Source organism: Muntiacus reevesi, chromosome 11 (assembly GCF_963930625.1).
Source record: "Muntiacus reevesi chromosome 11, mMunRee1.1, whole genome shotgun sequence".
Taxonomy (NCBI): Eukaryota; Metazoa; Chordata; class Mammalia; order Artiodactyla; family Cervidae; genus Muntiacus; species Muntiacus reevesi.
Genome location: NC_089259.1, coordinates 48,566,522 through 48,585,604, shown reverse-complemented (window position 1 = coordinate 48,585,604; position 19,083 = coordinate 48,566,522). Strand labels below are relative to the sequence as shown.

The window sequence follows — 19,083 nt, the reverse complement described above, 5'->3', positions numbered from 1 at the left end:
CTTCTGCTCAGTCACTTCAGTCATGTCCAACTCTTTGTGACCCCATGAGGAGCCTGCCAGGCTTCTCTGTCCATGGGATTCTCCAGGCAAGAATACTGGTGTAGGTTGCTATGCCTTCCTCCAGGGGATCTTCCTGACCCAAGGATCAAACCCAGGCCTCCTGCATTGCAGGCAGATTCTTTACCATCTAAGCCACAGGTATCTACAGTAGATCCTAATCCCTGTAACTTGTAAATATTACTTTACATGATAAAAGAGATGGATTAAGTTAAGGATTTTGAGAGGGAAAATTATTTTGGATTAGCTGGGTGGCCTCTAAATGCAATTGCAAGTGAAGGCAATGTGACCACTGAAGCTAGAGTTTTGCTTCTGATTTTGAAGATGAAAGGTGGGGCCAAGAGCCACAGTGCAAGGAATGCATCTCGAGAAAATGGGAAAGCAAGGGAATGGGATTTTCTCTAGAAACTAATACGTTCATTTCATCCCAGTGAAACCACTTTGGATTTCTCGTTTCCAGAATAAATATGAGAATAAATAAATAGAGGTTCAGTTCAGTTCAATTCAGTCGCTCAGTCGTGTCCGACTCTTTGCAACCCCATGAATCGCAGCACACCAGGCCTCCCTGTCCATCACCAACGTTAGGTCACTAAATTTGTGATACTTTGTGACAGCAGTCATAGGAGACTAGCTCACATGGTGAAATTTTTTAAATTTTTTCATTTATTTTTATTAGTTGGAGGCTAATTAATTTACAATATTGTAGTGGTTTTTTTCATACATTGACCTGAATCAGCCATGGATTTACATGTATTCCCCATCCCGATCCCCCCTCCCACCTCCCTCTCTACCCGATCCCTCTGGGTCTTCCCAATGAACCAGGCCCGAGCACTTGTTTCATGCATCCAACCTGAGCTGGTGATCTGTTTCACCCTAGATAATATACATGCTTCGATGCTGTTCTCTCAAAACATCCCACCCTCACATTCTCCCACAGAGTCCAAAAGTCTGTTCTATACATCTGTGTCTCTTTTTCTGTTTTGCATATAGGGTTATCGTTACCATCTTTCTAAATTCCATATATATGCATTAGTATACTGTAGTGGTCTTTATCCTTCTGACTTACTTCACTCTGTATAATGGGCTCCAGTTTCATCCATCTCATTAGAACTGATTCAAATGCATTCTTTTTAATGGCTGAGTAATATTCCATGGTGTATATGTACCACAGCTTCCTTATCCATTCGTCTGCTGATGGGCATCTAGGTTGCTTCCATGTCCTGGCTATTATAAACAGTGCTGTGATGAACATTGGGGTGCACGTGTCTCTTTCAGATCTCATTTTCTTGGTGTGTATGCCCAGAAGTGGGATTGCTGGGTCATATGGCAGTTCTATTTCCAGTTTTTTAAGGAATCTCCACACTGTTCTCCATAGCGGCTGTACTAGTTTGCATTCCCACCAACAGTGTAAGAGGGTTCCCTTTTCTCCACACCCTCTCCAGCATTTATTGCTTGTAGACTTTTGGATAGCAGCCATCCTGACTGGCGTGTAATGGTACCTCATTGTGGTTTTGATTTGCATTTCTCTGATAATGAGTGATGTGGAGCATCTTTTCATGTGTTTGTTAGCCATCTGTATGTCTTCTTTGGAGAAATGTCTGTTTAGTTCTTTGGCCCATTTTTTGATTGCGTCATTTATTTTTCTGGAATTGAGCTTCAGGAGTTGCTTGTATATTTTTGAGATTAATCCTTTTCTTGCTTCATTTGCTATTATTTTCTCCCAGTCTGAGGGCTGTCTTTTCACCTTGCTTATAGTTTCCTTTGTTGTGCAAAAGCTTTAAAGTTTCATTAGGTCCCATTTGTTTATTTTTGCTTTTATTTTCAATATTCTGGGAGGTGGGTCATAGAGGATCCTGCTGTGATTTATGTCGGAGAGTGTTTTGCCTATGTTCTCCTCTAGGAGTTTTATAGTTTCTGGTCTTACATTTAGATCTTTAATCCATTTTGAGTTTATTTTTGTGTATGGTGTTAGAAAGTGTTCTAGTTTCATTCTTTTACAAGTGGTTGACCAGTTTTCCCAGCACTATGGTGAAATTTTTAAAAGATGTCTTAGTTGATTCTGGCTTCCTTCAGAATTGAAGAGCCCCATGGATTTCTCTGGTGGCTCAGTCAGTTAAGAATGCATTTGCAGTGCAGGAGTTGCAGATTTGATCCCTGGGTGGAGAAGATCCCCTGGAGGAGGGCATGGTAACCCACTCCAGTATTCTTGCCTGGAGAATCCCATGGACAAAGGAGTCTGGCAGGCTACAGTCCAGAGTGTCGCAAAGAGTCGGACATGGCTGAAGTGACTGAGCATCCCCACACCTGAATGGAAACTTTCTCTGGGGTGGAATCCCTGGTGAATGGAAGACTTGAGGCAGAATGCTATAGATATCTCTTCTCTGTCTTTCCTTTATTGTCCAGCAGCTTGAGCTCCTTGCCAGAGCCTTTATTTCAAGTGGAATCACCTGCCAACTGATTAAAGACTATTAGGCAAACAGGAGTGATTCTCGCGTTTTCTGCTATGCAGCTACGAAATCTCTAAGCTTGAGCCTGTTGGCACAGCCAGAGAACTAAATACTCAGCAAAACTGTAAATAACATGGAAGTTGTCTTAGATAAATTGGGCAAAGAAAATTCCTGAATGTAAACAAAATAAAAAAGGATACATTTGAAAGGATGATGAAAATGTCAAAGAGGCTGAGAACATGCGAGCATATATGAAATGCTGTTGTTACTGAACTCTTTTTAAAAATAAGAAATTAAAACAGAAATATCTCTAAGTTGACTAAAAACATTTTTGAAATATTTTGTTTGTTAAAATAGAAAACTAAAGGGATGGAAAAAAAAAAAAAAACAGCTCAAATACCAGGGAGAGTTTTACTGATACAGCATAAACAAATTAAATTTTGATAAAAATTGATTTTAGGTTAACAGGCCACCAGAGACTCATAAGGAAATTAGTCCACATATCCCCTTCCTATATGTGGTATGAAGCAACTCTAATGTTTAAAAGACTGCAGATGTCTGTAGCACATATCATTCTAGTAAGTGTAACCCACCAGAGACCCCTATTTTACTCCAGTAACTGACTAAAAAGTCTTCATCAAAATTCATTCAATGGATCACCTAAATTCCTTTCATGCTTGCAATACCAGATCTGCCCAAGTCATATACAATATTGAGATCATCACACACCATCTTTTCAATTCAATAAACATTCATTGAATATCTACAACTTTTAAGCACTACTGATGTTTCTCCGTGAATTTGAAGTTTTAAGAATAGTAACTTTATTTGCTCTGTCATTATCTCTTCTCAGTAAATGGGTCAGATGGAAAGGATGAGACTGTTTTCAAAGGATCTGAATGAGGCTGCTGAAAAAATTTGGCCAACACAGTAGGTTTTCTGCTAATCCATATATTTCTTAGTGGTCAGCATTAGGAGCCATTTTTCCTTCTCAAAATTTCCTCTCTTATGTTGACTGAAAAATTTTAAGGATAACTTAAGAATTATATGAACATAATGGGGCCGTATCCTCTGCTCTACATTTTGGCTTTGATATGCCACACATCCTTTATGTTCCACATCCATGCTGTTCTGTCAATATCTACTCCTCTTACGTATTAATGAATTCACTTTTGCTACACTAGTCGATTTTCACCAAAGATCTTGAATCTAGATCAAGACAAAGAGTTTGTGTTATGTAACAAACTTTGTAGTGGGGATGCTTTGGCCTCATATGTTCATTAATTGTAATAGCATCTGAGTTTATTTTATTTGGTCTATGTAACTGAAGTTGCTTAGCAAGAAAAGCTATAAATTACAATGTCACAGTTGCTGAAGTGATACTATGAATGTTCAAAGTTTTTGGTCCACTGCCCCTGCAAGTGGGCTTCCTCTCAGGTGGTGTAGTGATAAAGAATCTGCCTGTTAATGCATGAGATGCAAGAGACACAGGTTCAATCCTTGGGTCAGGAAGATCCCCTGGAGAAGGAAATGGCAACCCTCTCCAGTATTCTTGCCGGGAAAATCCCAAGCTCAGAGGAGCCTGGTGGGCTATAGTCCATGGTGTCGCAAAGAGTCAGACCTGACTGAGCCCACACGCAGACTCCCCTGCAAGTGCCAAGAGTCTGGTTGTCTTTGTTTCTGTGGACATGGCAGGGATACGGCCAAGAACCAGGCGTTTAATGCGCCCAGGCAGAGGCTAATAGGTCAGCTTTGTTGCTGGTCCTTTCAGAACCTTGGCCTAGTTAACTGGCCTTTCAGTAACTGGGCCTCAGTGTTTCTTCTCCACATTCTTTTTGCTTCTGGGCATCCTGCCTAGGGTCCTAGTTCTTCCAAGACCAGAGTTTCTCTTGTTCCTTCCAATCTTCTCAGGTCTGAACCCTTCTCTTGTCTCTGAAGCCCAGGCACCAGGACGAGATTCAAGAACTCTCTGCCTAATTTCCTCTATCTTTGTCTCCTATCTGGTACCAGAGCCCTCTGAAGTCTCCTCCTTAGAACTGTGCTCCATCTGCTGAGAACCTCCTCTTGGCTATTCACAGCACTGACTTTTTGCAGCTCTTGCTTTTTCCTTATAAAGGTTGATAAGGACCTTTCCTCAGTACCTGCTATCTCTGCCCCATTGCTATGACCAAAACGTGACATCAACTGCTATTTCTGAATCTATAAGTAAAAGACAGTGGAAACTGGAAAAAGATACTCATTTATTTGTTTCTATAAATTTGGCAAATTATTTTTATGAAATGTTTGATTATATCAAACACATCATGTAGCAAAAAGTAGTGAATAGTCCACCTTTCCTTTCATCTGATTTTGCCTCTTGAAGAAACTAGAGTCAACATTCTATCAGGAGTAGTTTTCAACTACCCTGGGAATTATCAGAAGAGTTTAGAAAATATTCTGATACATGGTATCCAGCCAGTAGTGTTCTGCCAAGATTAACAACTGGCTCTGTGTGTGGGGGTGGGGGGGGTGGGGATGGGGGGGGGGCAGTAGCTAGTTCCCAAGTCAGCATGAACCAGCACCAGGCTCCATCATCCCATCCCTTCCCTCATCCCATCCCACCCCACTGTAAATGAATCAGAATCTCTGAGGATCAAGTCAAGGAAATCTGTCTCCCATAGAGCCCTTGTAAGGCAGTACTTGGCATCCTGGGTCTGTAACCTGTCTCTCTCCCTTAGGATCTGTGTAACTTTAGGAAACTCATTAGGCATCCATTTTCCCAACTATAATATGGTGAAATTAACTGTCCCTACCTCTCAGGGTAATTGCAAAGATTAAAGGGGTTTATATGAGGCCTTAGATGAATGTCAGGCATGTTAGCTCTTTTTAGTCTCTTTTTGCTCAGTTTCTTCCTCTTCATGGGGCCTCTTGGAGAAAACTGTCTTGGAGAAGACTTGAATGGTAATTTTTGTGTATTGAATTGTCTCAAATCACTCAGAGATGTGCACTGGAAAGAATTAAGGATGAGCCTAGATTAAGAATTTAGACTGAGGAGAAATAAGAATTTTAATTAAATAGACAACTGAAATTCAGAGAATATTGTATTTCATTTCTTACTACAGACTAGGTCAAAGGGGTTAGAAAACATTTGATCAGCTTGAAACATTTCCTGTGGACTTACTCCAATACTGTGAACCCAGGTTAAAAATGCATGTTACTTTGGCAATACACAATGCATAAAGGCACACTCCTCTTAAGAAGCTTGCCTCTGTGGAGTAAGTACAAGCTTGGACTTTGATGAATACTGAAAGCAGAAATCAGTCCCTTGAAATGAATTTCTGAAGAAGAGCTTAAGGGTTCAGATGCACTGCTCATATCATTAAAAGAAACGTGCTCTCTTAAGGAAACCCTGCTCACTTTAAATCACAGAAATTTCCAGCCAGAAGGCACCTTAGAGATCATTCGTTATTCACCTAAAAAAGAAGAACTTGTTGCTAACTGGCTCTGAGTTTTAATAAGTAAGTTCTGAACAAGCCCCTGGCATTTTCTCAAATGTTCTTGGGCTCTTGGCTTTTCCCTCCCTCAATTGAGCCTTCTGAATGGAATTTTTAAAATTTGCTGCAAGTTCCTGTTAACTATGCTTTATCAGGTCACTCTGGACAAAGGGACTCTTATGAAATAAGAAAATAAAGGAAAATAATAGGAAGTTATTTCTTCTTTTTCTTTCTTTTCTCAAAATTTTAGAAGGTTATTTCTAAGTAATGATATTGGATCAGCTTGGAAATATGTTGGTTTTCTGTTGTTGTAGTTGTTTTGCAGCAATGAAACCTCTGTAGTTTTATGTAGGATAAACTATGGCAAACTGCCGTCTGCATTAAGTGAAACTGAAAGGCCCATCCTGTCTAGATGATCCGTGTTCCCACCACTGTTTGGATCAGAAAAACTGTTCACTGTGGAAGAAGTAAGGTACTAGTAAGATATGGTTTCTCTGTAGGCTGCCCAATGGAGTAGCAATTATGTTCCTAGCTTTCTTTTTCCTCTGTGGTTCAGAAAAGTGGAATTTCATCTTTTTAAAAAGTGTTTTAAAATTTCACATATGATGTGAAATATTGGGGGGCAGGAAAGAGAGAAACGTTTTTAAATGTTCTTATTTCACATAAGGCACTGCAAACTGTCGTTTTTGTGTGCTGTCCCATGAAACCTAACTTCCATCATTGTCATGAAGTGGTGAAACCGCACGACAGTGGTAGAAGTTAGGTTTCACAATGTGCTAAAGTTGTAGGGTTGATACTTAGCAAAACTGTCTTGAGTGGCTGGTTCTGACTCCAAACGTGTTATGGGGTCAGAGGCTGTAAAGCCAAAGGGTGTTATGTGTTTAGGTATTTGCTTTGCCCACTTTTCTATGAGCTCCACTGAGAGTAGAAATGCTGTCTTCCTCATCTTTACACCTGTCACCAAGCAGTGTCTTCTGGTACATAGAGGACTGTTCTAGGTCTGTGATAATTAGAAAGATTGTAACTTTAATATGTGTGACCTAGTTATAGGCCCTATCAGACTTTCAAAGGCTGGATATTCAAATGTATTGATAAGAAATTAAGTAGGATTTAACATACTGTCTTATCTCAGAACTTAATAGTTGCTAAATAAACCTTAAGTGGAGGCTTCCCACGTGGCGCTAGTGGTAAAGAACCCACCTGTCAATGCAGGACATGTAAGAAACTTGGGTTTGATCCCTGGGTGGGGAAGATCCCCTGGAGGGGGGCATGGCAACCCACTCCAGTATTCCATGGACAGATGAAGCCTGGCGGGCTACAGTCCACACAGTTGCAAAGAGTCGGACATGACTAAAGTGACTGAGCATTCATGCATGGAGGAGGTAAGATGAGGAGGGGTATTGTGAGGAGATGCATGGTGAAGTAGGTAACGTGCTCTGGATTCTAGAGTACTTGGAGGTTTGTTGCAATGGAAGTACAGTTAGTGTCAAATGAAATCAAATATGCTAGTGAAGATTGGTACCATTGTTTAAGCACCATATGTACAGTCTCCATGAAAAAATTCACTCAGTTCTAAATAATTGGTAATAAAATTTTGAACCAACACTAGTCCTTATTTTGTCTGAACTGCAAAAGATATAAGCATTTCAGGTTAAACATGTGGAAATTATCCACGTTTTCTGTGAAAATGATGAATAATTTTATCTTTCCACATTTATTATTTAATATTTATAAGGTATTCAGTAGCATTTTCAAAAATATTTTACTATTTTGATAGTATTTTTCATGACAGAAGTTTACACAAGAAATATTATCATGATGAATAATGACTAAACAGGGTTTCAGCTGTAATGCATATTACAAGATAGTAGACAGAATGGTGTTTGAGAACTACGTTGTTGAATTTGAAAACAAACATTGTTTGAAAACAGCATTATGTCTTGTGTGACAACCTCACCTGGAGAATGTGCCCTTAGATAAAGCATGTTTAGTCACTCAGTTGTGTCCCACACTTTTGTGACCCCATGGGCTACAACCTACCAGGCTCCTTTGCCCATGAGATTTTTCAGGGAAGAATACAGGAGTGGGTTGCTATTACCCCTCCAAGAGATATTCCCAACCCAGGGATTGAACCCAGGTCTCCTGTGTTTCCTGCATGGCAGATGGATTCTTTACCCGCTGAGCTATGGAGAAAGCCCCACAGATAATAGGTGATCTTAAAACTTGGCTTAGAAAATATGTAGAAATTCTTTGCCCAAAGATGTTTGTAGTTTAAAAAAAGACATAAGGTAACCAGACAAAAGTCTGGAACAAGTAGCAAAGAATCAACTTCTCCCATGGAAAGAACCCAGGCTGTGTGTTCCATGGGTCAGCTTGAGATAGGAAATCTGTAGATGTCAGGTTCCTCCTCAGAGCTTTAGTTGGGAAGTCAGATCACAGAGAAACTAGAAAATATGCTGAGGGAAGATTCCCACTGCCTCGCTTCTGAAGCTTCAGGATTTCTTCTTAGTATTGTGAGCCTTAAAAATCTCCTTCTTTCAAGTGTCCACTGGAAGATTGGGACTGATCAAACCCAGATGCAACCAGAGCCCTTAACCTTCTTCTCCCCACTGCGTCCTACAGACAGAATTTTTGATGCCTTAAGTGTGGGTTGAAGTGGCTAAATGTGGCATCTGGATGATGAGAAAACTATAGTTTTCTTCTTGGGTGATTGAGATGTGGGAAGAAGCTATTGGAGGCATTCAAAACAAAACTGAACTCCAACAAAAACCCCAAATCAGGAGGAAAAAAGCAGTCAGCCTGCTGCCCTTGGGGAACCCTTTGAAAACCCATTCAGACTCTGCTATTCTACTTAAAATCTTGTTTCTACCCTGTCTGGATAGGCTTTGACTCTTTTTTACTACCTCTTTCATCTCTAGTTTTGGGGCAGGTTTTATATCTCTGAGTTCATGATCTCTTATGCTGATGCCTTATTGGTGCTAACACTGGTTATTGTTTGTGGTGGAAAGCAGGAGGTGCTTTGGGGCTTCCTAAATTAGTGATTGATTCTAGTTCCAGACTCAAAGGGAATTCCAGTCACCAGGTGAATGTTTATAGATGAGAGTGAAGAATTATAATTTGTAAGAACTGAAGAAGATTTGAGTGCGAACAGTCAGGGAGAAGGGGAGGCAAAGAGTTGAAAACTAGGCTTGTTGTTGTTTATTTGCTAAGTCATGTCTGACTCTTTGTGACCCTGTAGCCCACCAGGCTCTTCTGTCCATGGGATTTCCAAGGCAAGAATAATGGAATGGGTTGCCATTTTCTTCTCTAAGGGATCTTCCTGACCCAGGGATCAAAAATCCACATCTCCTGCATTGACAGGCAGATTCTGTACTGCTGAGCCACCAAGGAAGTGGAAACTAGATTAGGTATATATATATATAAATCCCAAAGAACCTCCTGGTGTGGTGGATGGACTTGAGCAGAAGGGAGTAGGTTGGAATTTGAAAGAGAATCCAAACACCTTGGGATGTTCAAGGAGAGAGGACCAATTTTAAGAACTGTTTGGTCTTCAATGACCAAAGATAGCCATGACAAATAATCTTCTAAGCATAGTTTTCATCTGCACGTAATCATCTCTCTTGGATTCTAATTTTTCATTTATATAAAATTCATGTGTTTTATTCCATATATTCATTTTGAGAAATGAAATATTTCCCGCCAAACCAGTAAACAAGGATGTCACCAGTCATCAAGTGATTCCAGTCCCCCAGTATGGTAAGCCCTAAGCGTACTCAGGAAGGAGAAGAATATCTGCTATCTAACAGCCATCAGGGTTCAACCCCTCCCTGTCATGAGCCCCAAAGGGGGCTCAGGATGTGAAAAACACAGGATTCTGACCCAGGGCAGCTGCAATACATAGGAAAGGAATGATTTCAGGGAGTCCAGACTCTTGCATCTTCCCATACAGAGAAAAGCACAAAATTCCTTAACTTGGGATATCAGGGCTTCCCTGGTGACCCAGACAGTAAAAAATCTGCCTGCAATGTGGGAGACCCAGGTTCGATCCCTGGGTTGAGATGATCCTCTGGAGAAGGGAATGGCAGCCCATTCCAGTATTCTTGCCTGGAGAAGTCCATGGACAGAGGAGCTTGGCAGGCTACAATCCATGGGGTCATAAGCCCCATAGATTGGGACATCTGCTTTTCCTTAATTAACAATAACCTTTTGATGTCCAAACTACCTGCCTTTTGTTGCAACACTTGTATATAACCTGGCTTCTCCTGTCTCCACCTCCGAGAAGTTCTCTCAGGGTTTCTTGAGATGCTGTCTCCCAGGTTTGAAGTTCTAAAAATCCAAATAAAACATTACTTTCAACTTTGAGATCGTGAGTTTTAAGTCACCAGTTTTTAAAAGCAACTTAAAAGCTCCCATCACATGATCATACATAGCACTGAGCACCTTGTAATCTGCTTAAGTAGATCATCTCTCTCCTGTGCCATTCTCTAGATGTAGTTCTAGGCAAAGGGCTGTGTCCTACTTGTCTGTGATGTTCCACTGCCTGCAGTACACAGGGCACTAAAATATTTGCTGAAATAAAATGTTGTATTGGTGTGACAGTATTGTTGAAGTTGAGCTATAACCACTGAAGGGAAAAGTAAGACCTTGGGTGAAGGTAGGGAAGAAGAGATTATTCTGTGATATCTCACACCCCTTTTCAAAAATATAACATGATTTCACTCACCGTCCTTTACAAGCTTTGTGTCTTCTTTTAGACCATATCTGAATGCTCTTCTTTTATTTAAGGTATGATTGGAAATATAATCATTGAAGATTGAAATGTACCAGGGAGAGCTTGACAAGAGCTATAAAAAAAGGCTTTGAAGTATTTATATAACAGTTTATCAGCCACGAATGCCATGTGTTTAGAAATCTGTGGTGCCCTGCAGCTGACAAGAAAGTATAGTCAATAAATTAAAATCCCAGGGAAAAAAGCTGGGTCTACAGGAGGCAGAGAAGCAAAAGGCAAGTCAGAATTAATGGGACTTCCAGGGAGAGTTGAATTTGGTTAAATGTGCTGCTCTGATTCTAATTGGACTATCTCAAGATTTCCTTTATTGATAAAAACACACATTATCTCATAGAATAGAAACATTATGCATTTCTCAGTAATTAATGATAAAGTTGATGGGATCATTACAGCGATTTCTCTAACTATTGTGATAAGAGCATTGATTTTCTATTGGCATTGTTTAAGAATATAATACAGATACTTCCTTCTCAGCTTCCCTGGTGGCTCAGTGATGTAGGAAACATGGGTTCGATTCCTGGATCAGGAAGATCCCCTGAAGAAGGAAATGGCAACCCACTCAAGTAGACTTGCTTGGAAAATCCCATGGACAGAAGCGCCTCTGGCGGGCTATAGTCCAAGCGGTTGCAAAAGCATCAAACACGATTTAGTTTCCTTCTCTCAGAAATATACAATTGTATTTAAAATCCCAACTTAAAAATACATAAAACATGAAAACATGCTCCCACAAGTAATAGGGCTGAGTCACTTTCCACTGTAGACCATTTAATATCTTTGGATTTTTCAATAATTTTTTTCATTTTTTAAAAATTGATGTGTAGTTGACAATCCAAATAATATCTTTGGATTTTTGAACTGTATTATTACTCAAAATTTATTTCAAAATCCCAACATAGTATCTATTTGCATTAAAAATAATTCATTTCAGGGCTTCTTTAAATAGACAATTTCCTTTGTGTATTTAAAGTAACATTTCTATTAACAAATTTTCAAAAAGATTTAAATCCATGCTTGTGGAAATTCAATGTTTCCTTGCTTCTTATTTAAAGGACTTATATTAGGGAGGCAGAATTATGGAGGAAAGATTACTCAGTAGCTGTGACATCTTGAGTGTCTTATTTACCTGCTCTGCTCTGATCTAATATAGAAAAGGAAAGAGGGAGATAGGTATTTCTAAGATAGCTTCCTGTTATCTTCTGTGTAGGTCTATAATTCTGCTACATACAAGACAAAGTTTCCTAAATAATAAAAAGTCTCTTTCATGTTATTGTGCAAATAAATTTCTGTGTACTAGAAGATAACCTAGCCAAAGAGCAGAAGAGGCTTGTTTATCTGATTCTAACACCTTCTCCCCTCTGGTTCCTCTTCCTGTAAGTCATGACCTGTGGTGTGATGGGAAGAGAAGAAAGCTGTAGAACTATACCTGAATTCTCCCAGGTTCTTTTGTTCCAACAGAGCAGTTACAAATAGCAATCATCTTTTAGTGCTTCTTTCTGCCCCACTTCCCAATTCAAACATCTTCATTTCTCCTTAAAGGAAAACAACCAGCCAATCTTAAGGAACACCCTGCCGCACCCGCCTCCACCAACCCTGCCGCAACAAACCATTAGGATCAACATATATAACAAAATATTTTCTAATAAACTAATTAAGCAAAAAAAAAAAAAAAAAGGATGAAAAATGTATGCACTCCTACAGTACCCTATATACTTCCTTTATGTTCACACTCATTATATCTGCATTTTGATGCCTTTGAATTGATGCCTTTGAACTGTGGTGTTGGAGAAGACTCTTGAGAGTCCCTTGGACTACAAGGAGATCAAACCAGTCCATCCTAATGGAAATCAGTCCTGAATATTCATTGGAAGGACTGATGCTGAAGCTGAAACTCCAATACTTTGGCCACCTGATGCAAAGAACTGACTCATTGGAAAAGGTCCTGATGCTGGGAAAGACTGAAGGCAGGAGGAGAAGGGGATGACAGAAGATGAGATGGTTGGATGGCATCACCGACTTGACGGACATGAATTTGAGCAAGCTTTGGGAGTTGATGACAGACAGGGAAGCCTGGTGTGCTGCAGTCCATAGGGTCACAGAGAGTTGGACATGACTGAGCGACTGAACTGGCTAACTGATACCTGCATGGTTTAGCTAGGTTAGGGACTGTACTTGTTGTGTAAGATGAGTAAAAATATAAATACCTGAAACTTAGAGGAAAACAGGATAACATTTACATGATGTTCTTGTTTCTCCTCCTGGACTGGAATTCCAAATTAGTACTTTTTATTAACCATTTTTTTCCCACCAGCTAGGCAACATATTTACTTCTCTATGTTTTTCAGAAAAGGAAATTTAACTTTAGTACAATTTTAGTCCAATAGGCAGTCTTCTATAATTCATGCAGTTTATCTAAAACCTAAATGTTGCTGGAAAAAAGGAGGGAATGAATAAATGGCAACATACAACCACTATTAGCAGTATCAGGAAAGCCAGTCCTCCTCTGTACTCATCTGCCAAAGCCATTTTTCTTTCTCCAGAATTCTGCTTCAAAGGCTTAGCCCCAGATAGCTGGTTACTTCTTGGTATTTCCAAATGTATTTTCACATGCTAGCATGTGAGATGAATGCAATTGTGTGGTAGTTTGAGCATTCTTTGGCATTGCCTTTCTTTGGGATTGGAATGAAAACTGACATTTTCCAGTCCTGTGACCACTGCTGAGTTTTCCAAATTTGCTGGCATATTGAGTGCAGCACTTTCATAGCATCATCTTTTAGGATCTGAAATAGCTCCACTGGAATTCATCACTTCCACTAGCTTTGTTTGTAGTTATGCTTCCTAAGGCTCACTCAACTTCGCGTTCCAAGATGTCTGGCTCTAGGTGAGTGATCACACCATCTTAAGTGTTAGCTTACTCTCAGGCGCTTGAGCCACTAGGAGTCCCAGCAATAAAATATGGGAGTACCCATTTGCTCCTATCTTCCTCAGTAATGAATGCTCAAAATCTTATTCTTGCAGATAAGGTTGAAAAAATGCCATTTCTCTGAATTCTAGTGAAATTATGCATCTTTTCATGTTTATTCCCAATCGTGTTTCATATTCTGTGAATTGCTTCTTTGCAACTTTTGTTTATTTTTCTTTCATTTTTTTCAAATTGGGGGCATTCTTTTTCCTTTTTTAGAAGTACTGGCCCTTTGTCACATGAACTGCAAATATTTCCCTAGTTTATCATGTTCATTTTGACTTTGTTTGTAGTGAACTGGCCATATATGTTTTAATTTTATGAAGTCAAAATATGTCTCTCTTTTATTTATGATTTCATGCAATTGTGTTTTGCACAGAAAGTTTCCCTCTACCTCAAGTTTATGAGAATATTTAAATTTTCTAATTCTCAAGAACTTGAAAAATACTTTTGCGCTTAACTTTTATCCATCTGGAATTCATTTTGGCATATGGTATGAGGTAGATGATCTAGCTTGTTTTCTTCTAGACAGATAGCCAGTTATGCCAGGATCATGTATTAATAAACCAGTTATTTCACACTGAATTAAAATGGCACTTCTGAAAAAAAAAATAAATAAAATGACACTTCTGTGGATCTATTTCTGCACTGTCTGTTTTGTTCCACAAATATTATATTTACTATTTCTGTGTCAGTGTCAGATAATATAGTAACTTTGCAGTGCATTTAAATATCTGATAAAGTACATATTCTCCTTATAATTGTTCTTTTTTCATAATGCTTTTTCTATGATAGACACTTCTTATATCTATAAACTTTAAAACAATTTAATCCATCCCTCCACCAAAAACAACAAAAGGATCACCAAAATTAGGATTTTGATAGAAATTACAATAAATTATTAAATTGATATTTGTTGAATAACGTTTTGGGGTAAAGCTCCTACTTTTTGTATCACAATCTTGTTCTTCATCTTGGTTATTCTTGATCTTCTGCATTTTAATATGGTGTTTAGATTGCCAGCTTCTACCAAAAACTGTAAAAATTTGAATCCATAGACAAATTTTGAAACAATTGATATCTTTAAAAAGCTGAGTTTTTCAATTCATGAAAATAATTATAGCCTTCCATTTATTTAAGTCATAATTCTCTTAATAATGTTTTTAAAATTATTTATTCCTAGATATTTGACATTTTAATACTATTGTAAATGCTATTTTTAAAAACCTCCATAGAAACAAAATTGATTTTTGTCTATTGATGTTTCTATCTGGAACTCTTGGTAGCATCACATTAATTCTAACAAATTCTCTTTTTGTTTACAGTTTTTTTCTCTGTATTACAATCACCTCATTGTGTCAATGCAAAGAAACAGAGGAAACCATTAGAATGGGAAAGACTAGAGATCTCTTCAAGAAAACTAGAGATACCAAAGGAATATTTCACGGAAAGATGGGCACAATAAAGGACAGAAATGGTATGGACCTTAAGAAGAGGTGGCAAGAATACACACAAGAACTATACAAAAAAGATCTTCACGACCCAGTTAATCACGATAGTGTGATCACTCACTTAGAGCCATACATCTTGGATTGCGAAGTCAATGGGCCTTAAGAAGCATCACTATGAACAATGCTAGTGGAGGTGATGGAATTCCAGTTGAGCTATTTCAAAACTTAAAAGATGATGCTGTGAAAGTGCTGCACTCAATATGCCAGCACATTTGGAAAACTCAGCAGTGGTCATAGGAATGGAAAATGTCAGTTTTCATTTCAATCCCAAAGAAAGGCAATTCCAAAAAATGCTCGAACAATACACAATTGCGCTTATCTTCATGCTAGCAAAGTAATGCCCCAAATTCTCCAAGCCAGGCATTAACAGCATGTGAACCATGAACTTCCAGATGTTCAAACTGGATTTATGAAAGGCAGAGAAACCAGAGATCAAATTGCCAACATCCGTTGAATCATTGAAAAGGCAAGAGAGTTCCAGAAAAACATCTATTTCTGCTTTATTGACTATGCCAAAGCCTTTGACTACGTGGGTCACAACAAACTGTAGAAATTTCTTAAAGAAATGGGACTACCAGACCACCTGACCTGCCTCCTGAGAAATCTGTATGCAGGTCAAGAAGCAACATTTAGAACTGGACATGGAACAACAGACTGTTTCCAAATAGCGAAAGGAGTACATCAAGGCTGTATATTGTCACCCTGCTTATTTAACTTATATGCAGAGTACATCATGAGAAATGCTGGGCTGGAGGAAGCACAAGCTGGAATCAAGGTTGCTGGGAGAAATATCAATAACCTCAGATATGCAGATGACACCACCCTTATGGCAGAAAATGAAGAGGAACTAAAGAGCCTCTTGATGAAAGTGAAAGAGGAGACTGAAAAAGTTGGCTTAAAGCTCAACATTCAGAAAACTAAGATCATGGCATCTAGTCCCATCACTTCATGGCAAATAGATGTGGAAACAGTGAGAGACTTTATTTTTTGGGGCTCCAAGATCACTGCAGATGGTGACTGCAGCCATGAAATTAAAATATGCTTGTTCCTTGGAAGAAAAGTTATGACCAACCTAGACAGCATATTAAAAAGCAGAGATGTTACTTTGCCAACAAAGGTCCGTCTAGTCAAGGCTATGGCTTTTCCAGTAGTCATGTGTGGATGTGAGAGTTGAACTATAAAGAACATTGATGCTTTTGAATTGTGGTGTTGGAGAAGACTCTTGAGAGTCCCTTGGATAGCAAGGATATCCAACCAGTCCATGCTAAAGGAAATCAGTCCTGGATGATCATTAGGAGGACTGATATTGAAGCTGAAACTCCAATATTTTGGCCACCTGATGCGAAGAACTGACTCATTGGACAAGACCCTGATGCTGGGAAAGATTGAAGGCAGGAGGAGAAGGGGACGACAGAGGATGGGATGGTTGGAAGGCATCACAGACTCAATGGCCATGAGTTTGAGTAAACTACAGGAGTTGGTGATGGACAGGGAAGCCTGGCATGCTGCAGTCCATGGGTTTGCAAAGAGTTGGATACAACTGAGTTACTGAACTGAACTGAAGTTTAGACAAGGTAGCTGGAGAAGGCCTCTATGTAGAAGAAACATACAGAAGAAACCTTGCTTCTACCTTTCAGTCTCTTGTCAAACAGAAAGCAGAATGTCCTTTAATAATATATCAGAGCATTTGATATACTTTATTTTATACCTTTCTGTCAGGAAGCATTTAACAGGAGGTTTCCTGTGTGCTGTTTTGGATCTGTCAGGAATGCTTTGGTCCTTATTTATTCCTGAATATTCAGGAATTAAGAGGAGAGGCAGGCCTTTCCTCCGGCTGAGGAATCCAGGCATTTCCTTTGTTAGTTTCTCATTATAGTGGTAAGTACCCTCTTCCCTCTTTAATAGAGCTGGCCTTGTGTTTTGTAAGTCTGGAATTTTAATCTTTATCTTTGCTGAGAATAATTACCTTGTAAGACAGTATATATGCCCACACCATGTTGATTAAAACACTTTTGTTCAACCAGAGCTTGGGTCCCTGTGTCCTTCTTTTCTTTCTCTTCCTCTCTTTCTCTTCATCTCTCTATTTCTGGCTGATTCCCTGGAGCGTGAAAGCTGGCTGCGTAACCCAGGGAATATTAACCTCTTTCCTTCTTTCACTCTCTCATCGTCGACTCCGGACCACTAGGTTCCGGTCCAATAAAGGACCAACACCTTTCAAATCGATATTTACCCTTTCTTTTTCTCCATTTCTCTACTTTTGTTGGCTTACTAGAATTTTCCTATTTATCTGCATGTCAATTTGGAAATTCGATTATACTTTTAAGTTTCAACAAATGTATCAGCCTATGTTAACCACCACTGTAGTGAAGATACAGAACACTTCCATCACCCTGCCCTCAAAGTTTGTATGCTCCTTTGCAGTCAAACTCCTAATTCATCACCCCAGCAATCGCTAAGATGTTTTCTGTGTTAGTTCTGCATATTGTAACATTTTATATAAATGGTCTCCTTCAGTATGTACTCTTTTGATTCTGGTATATTTTGCTTAGCGTATTGATTAAGAGATTTAGCTATGTGATTGCGTGCCTTGTAATTCATTGTTTATTTAGCTATGTGATTGTATGTCTTGAAATTCATTGTTTATTTATTACTGAGTGGTACCCCAGTGTGTGGATATACCATTGACACCTCTTCTCAAATATTAGGATGAAATCAATTCTATTAAGAACGATTATTGGTAGACAAGGTCCTACTGTATAGCATAGGAAAGTGAAAGTGTTATGCACTCAGTCCTGTCAACTTTTGATGTGGATTTGGGTTGTTCTATTTTTTTGGCTATTATTAATTTAACTTATGAATATTTATTCCAAGGATTTTGTAAACATATTTTCATTTTTCTTTGATAAATATCTGACAGTGCAATTGCTGGGTCAAAACCTCCTCATGAAACCTCCAATGGGTTTTACCATTTTACACTGTCATGAATAATGTGTAGTAATTCCAGTTGCTCCACGTTCACATCAACATTTGGTACTTTCAATCTTCCTAATGTTAGCAATCATGAGTGGCTTATAATAGTATCTTGTTGTTTCAATTAGCTTTTCCCTGATGACTAAAGATATTGAGCACCCTTCTATGTACTTATTAGCCATATATATGTTTTTTAGTGTATGAAGTGTCAGTTCAGATCTTTTGCTAACTTTGGGTTTTTTAAAAATTTTTTTTGATTTTTAAAAAATATTTATTTATTTGGCTGCATCAGGTCTTAACTGAGACACTCGGGATCTTCTATCTTCCTTGCAACATGAGAAATCTTTTATTTGTGATATGTGGGATCTAGTTCCCTGACCAGAGATTGAACCTGGGCCCCCTGTATTGACAGTGCAAAGTCTTGGCCACTAGACCACCAGGGAAATCCCCACGTTGTTTCTAAATTGAGTTTATCTTCTTATTGAGGCGTAAAAATTTTCTCTACTGGATATAAGTCCTTTACCAGTTGCATGTATTATAAAAGTTTCCCAGTCTTTGGCTTGACTTTTCCACTTTAATAGTGGCGTTTTTTGAGGAGCAAGTTTTAAATTAACAAAAAAATCTAATTAATCACTGTCTTTAAAATGTGTTCTGTTTATAAAATCTTCGTCTCTCTCAAGGTTCAAAGGGCTTTGCTCTTTTTTTCTAGATGCTTTTTATAATTTTAATGTTTATATTTAAGTTTATAATCCATCTGGAGTTCATTTTTGTTTACCATGTAAAGTAAGGGTCAATGTTCATCTTTTTTTACACACTGACATCCAGTTACTTAGTACCATTCACTGAAAATACAGCTTTTTTTCCCCTCCCCAAATTA

General features: G+C 38.7%; 1 non-coding gene across 1 annotated transcript; it reads right to left on the bottom strand.

The window, feature by feature from the left end:
• Positions 1-18,576: 18,576 nt before the first annotated feature.
• TRNAD-GUC (transfer RNA aspartic acid (anticodon GUC)) lies at positions 18,577-18,649 on the bottom strand. The gene has a single exon. It is a non-coding gene; the product is annotated as a tRNA-Asp (tRNA).
• Positions 18,650-19,083: the final 434 nt, after the last annotated feature.